This window comes from Penaeus japonicus, unplaced genomic scaffold, assembly GCF_977035675.1.
Source record: "Penaeus japonicus unplaced genomic scaffold, GWHDUDI00000001_assembly GWHDUDI00000010, whole genome shotgun sequence".
Lineage (NCBI taxonomy): Eukaryota > Metazoa > Arthropoda > Malacostraca > Decapoda > Penaeidae > Penaeus > Penaeus japonicus.
Window position 1 is genome coordinate 12,145,721 of NW_028234412.1, and position 5,000 is coordinate 12,150,720.

General features: G+C 46.8%; 1 protein-coding gene across 1 annotated transcript in view; it reads right to left on the reverse strand.

The window, feature by feature from the left end:
- LOC122252380 (uncharacterized) overlaps positions 1–4,724 on the reverse strand; it is a 20,198-nt gene extending 15,474 nt beyond the window's left edge. The window contains exon 1 of the mRNA XM_043014830.2: positions 4,603–4,724. The gene's annotated coding sequence lies outside the window, so the exon portion shown is untranslated. The remainder of the gene's footprint in view (positions 1–4,602) is intronic.
- Positions 4,725–5,000: the final 276 nt, after the last annotated feature.

The window sequence follows — 5,000 nt, forward strand, 5'->3', positions numbered from 1 at the left end:
TATATATAGAGTTCGAATTTCCTTAAGAAACCAGATACAACATACCCAACAACACATTCTCACATTTCTGTACATTTTAAAGATTCCCCACAAAGCACATGGCAAGCGGGATTACTGTACAACAGACTGTAGACCTTCCCATGGGCTGATTATATGATGATAAGACACGGTTCGGTTTTAGTCCGTCATTCCCCTATCGTCGATGCGTGCTTTCAAAGAGAAGAGAATGCCGGAACGAGTGGCCCGGGGAGGCAAGCAGACGTCTTCGAAATAACTAGAAAATACCTCCACTGTCACCAGGTGACTCCGAACGACTCCCCTAAATCATGTATTTAAAGCTCTCGCATCCCCGCAGGACAAATTACTCTCATGCTCGACGTTTAAGTAAATACTTGTCATCCACCTGTCGCATCGCCTTGTTCTTATCAAACGACAGGACGATCACTGTCATCAAATCCTAATCAACGGCTATTCAGGCAAACGAGCACCCCTTACAGAACGAGGCTAATGATCTCCCGCGAGTCCACGAAACTCTCGTCATAAGCATCAATTACTGTAAACAAACACAGGTAAACAAGAGAGGTAATTGGGAAAATAAGCTCTCATCTCGGGGATGAAATGATGATGCTGTGTGTAACTTCCTCCCCCCCAACCCCTCCTCCTCTTTCTCCTCCCCCTTCCCCCTCCCCCTCCCACAACGACCACACCACAATTAGCCGGTTAAGACAAAAGGGAGGGAGGGATTCGGAGCCCCTGTGCCTGGCCTGTTTCCCCTCTCATGACTGATCGCCCAAGCACGCTCCCCTCGCCGATCAGAGGAGGGCCGCGAGGCACTCTGTAACGTCTTTCCGGCAGCAATGGCTTTGGTGTCCCGTTGGGTCGTAATTGTCATGATCCTAAAACTTCCTTGGATTTCGCCATAGATATTGAAACAAAGGCGGCATTAAAATGGAATCAATACTATGAAAAAAAAAACACATACTACTACGTGAACAACTTCAATATTGTATCTGTAAAGAGGGACTCCACATAACACTGCACTTGCCCACCTGGGTTAAGAACCGGTCCTTGGAAGCTCATACCCGAAGTTACCACAAGCATGACCCGCACCCACCCACTCTCACATCCCCAAACCCCCTCCTCCCCTCCACTCCACCTTCCATCCCTCTCACTATCCCCTTCACCACAACCCACCACCATCACCACACGCACATATACACCCCGGTCGCCCGCTCGCTGATAGCCATCGTCCGAAAACCGAAATCTCTCCCGCCGGCAATCAGACAATGGCCATCAGGTTGGCGGCGGTGGTGACTCAGGAGGGAGAGACAAGTCCCATGGAGATGAATAGGCCTGCCTGCGTGATGAAATGTTAATGTCTGTAGCTGAATGTACTCGTGGATCAAGTTCGATAACATTGAGCTTTTCGTTCAAGCTGGAGGTGGAGGGAGGAGTGGGGGGAGGAGGGGGGTTACACTACATACAAGGTGCGCTACTACTGTTAGGGACAGGTTTCCCAAACATGTTGTGGGATAGTGTTCCCCGGGCTACGTGACGAGGGAAATACTGTATCAGCATGAGATAACATGTGCATTTATGGGGAATAACACGGGTTATGCAAGGCACACGGTCAACCCAAACATGCAGAAATCAACAAGAAACGAGAGCATGCAACAGCATCAAGGACTAAAGAACCCCAAACCTCCCGAGAAAAATGCCACGCAAGGACGATACATGCCGATCATGTACATGCCTGAAATAAAAAGAATGCGCTCGCAGTAAAAATTCCGGCACGAAGGCGAGAGTTTAAGCGAAGATAAAAATCAGCCGAGTGAAACGGGACGCATTACCCCCCAACCCCAACCCCAACCCCCAAGAGAGAAAGGGGGGGGAGAGAGAGAGAGAGAGAGAGAGAGTATTAGAGAGAGAGAGAGAGAGAGAGAGAGAGAGAGAGAGAGAGAGAGAGAGAGAGAGAGAGAGAGAGAGAGAGAGAGAGAGAGAGTATTAGAGGGAGAAAGAAAGGGAGAGAGAGTATTAGAGGGAGAAAGAAAGAGAGAGAGAGTATTAGAGATAGATAGATAGAGAGATAGAGAGATAGATAGATAGATAGAGAGAGAGAGTATTAGAGATAGATAGATAGAGAGAAAGAGTATTAGAGAGAGATAGATAGATAGATAGATAGATAGATAGAGAGAGAGAGAGAGAAAGAGAGAGTATTAGAGGGAGAGGGAGAGAGGGGGGGTATGAGAGAGAGAGAAAGAGAGAGAAAGAGAAAAAGAGAAGGCCTTAGACTCTTTCCCTTACTCTGACGACTCGTGGGAGCCTCCAAGACACCTGGGACAAGCGTGAGAAAGAGGGAGGGCGGAGATGAGCAGCGAGACAGAAGGCCGTGAACCCGATAAATGCAGGTGGATGCAGGGCGGGTAGGGGGCGAAGGTGACACCCTAAGAGACGATCGTCAGATACGCCTGGGATGAAGGGCGTGGTCGCTCTCACCCTATTGAGCCGCAGGACACCCGGGTAGGAGAAGGGAAAGGAAGGGGGAGGGGGGAGGGGGGGAGGGAGGAGGGAGGGTTGAGCATCCTGCGGCGGGAGATAGAAATTTGGTCTTTTCGACGAGTACGATGAAAAGGGAGAACCGTGGTCAAGGAGTAGGCCTACGTGAATAAAAGTTGGGTAAATGAGGAGTCAAGTTCCTCTTCAGGCTGTACAGGCCGAACCACAGGCTGAAGTTACACGGTTATCAATCGTGTACGTCCATAAAAGTACAATTTTGTGTGTGTGTGTGTGTGTGTGTGTGTGTGTGTGTGTGTGTGTGTGAATGTAAGAATGTATGTGTATGTAGCTATAAATATATAAATAAATAAATATACATTTAACACACTATATATATGTACATATATAATATATATATATATATATACATATGTACATATAATATATATATACATATGTATATATTATACTATATATATATTTATATAACATATTTATATACCATGTATACATGTATGTGTAACATACACGCAAAACCAAACACACGAACGTATCACACACACAAACACAGATCTATCTTCATTTCCCTTATTTTCCAATGCGTTGGCAGAGCGGCCGTCCCCCATCCGGCCACACAATATCTAAATTAGAGTCCATCCACAAGAACCCACAGCGAGAAAGGAGTAATACGTCAAGAGCCACGGCCGGCGTTGAAACCTAATCAGCCTTTCCCGATGCCATTCTCTAGCCAAATATTTACCCTGGGACAGCGATCGATCAGAAACTTGACCCTTTGTGGCAGAGTATCAAAAACCTTTACCGGGGCACCAGATCGCACTTCCTGCCGAGGCTGTGCCCTGACCTTTATTGCGGGCGGGCCTATAATGGCCGCCGAGTCCGCGCTGTCCCGACCCACAATGCACCGGGGTCAAGGGGTTAGCATGCATCCGGCTCACGTGGGAAGGATTAAAGTGAAATTCGGCCTGCATCTAACGAGATTTTTGTTGTTGGGTGGAATCAGAGAGAGGGGCAAATGAAAATGCTTGGAATTATTGGTGCATGTTTGTTTGCTCCTAGGCCCATAAAGACTTTTCTAAAGAAAAAATAAACATACATTTCACCTGTACACAATCGATTTACACTTCTTTCGTCCGCTAAATCCAATTGCAAATTTTCATCTCATTATCCCCACCCCAACCCGCAGTTTAACCGCAAAATCGTTAGGACCAACGGTTCTACCAAGGCAGTTAAAACCACAATTTTCACAAAATTCGCGACTTTCTAAGGTGACAAACAACCCAACTTCACCCTAGTCCCAGTCACATCGGGGCAACACGCGAAAACACCGTGACAAAAGCTTGCGAAAAGCGCACCACTTTTGCGACAAGAAACGCGTCAAACCGTAGCGCCGTCAACCGCTGCCTGGTTTCTGTCGCCACTAAAAGAGCGCGTTAATCTGCTCTTTCGTCGCTAATCACATTCTCTTTGGGGCTCAAGTAACCTTTACACTTACGATTTCCTCCCCCCCCCACTCCCCCGCCCTAAGTTCCAGCGATAAAATTGGGCAGAACCATTCCTCAAAAAATATGAAAAAAAAGTTCGAAGGTAAAATAAAGAATGAAAACCAATAGTACGAAGAGAAACGCAGCCATTATATTGCGGTTGTGGTTTATTTCAAATGCATGGTTTATTTTAGAACCTTACCTAAAAACTTTCCACCCCGACCAACTGCCGATGGAAATAAGGTAATCCGGTTCATTCTCGAGGTCAATTTACCTCGGCCGACAAAGGAATCTATGCACTTTACGGTAATACACATAAACGCTGGTTTCCACACCAGTGCATCGCCGATTTACAAGTCCCGCACTTATGACCCGCGTGCGTAAGGCCCATTTTCCTTCGTCACACGAGTCCCCGCGTGAGGGTTTTTTCTTTCTAAAATCTTCAAAAATCTGTTACGACAAAGACCAAACCCACCGTCAAAGACATTCACAGTATTACCTATGTTAACACCCGAAACCGCGTCCTGAAATAAAGACACGATACCTACATCAGAAAACAAGAAAAAAAAAAAAAATCACATGCCATTCCCTTCCGCAGACCTACCGTTTCGAATTCGGGATCAAGTAAACCCGGTCCATTTAAAATCAATTTATCACCGACTCGTACAAGAACGTCACGCACACGGAAAATCGAATCCTCTCCCTTGCGCTCGTCACAATACACGTCACGCAGACTATCGAACGAGTAACTGCCGATCTACTTAATGGCCATTACTTTCTCCGGTGGCTAGTTGGAACTGCGCGAGTCATATAAATAATTCTATTTGCCTTTTCCTCACCGTTGGAGGACCTTCGTGGCTCCCCCTCCCCCCCTCCACCATGGCGTGTGTTGTGTGACGACTTGCCTGATTACGAACGAAATTATCACGACGCTGGTTGCGAAACGACCAGCACGTTCTTACGACCAGTTCTGGATTGTATAATGACCGTTCTCGACTCGTT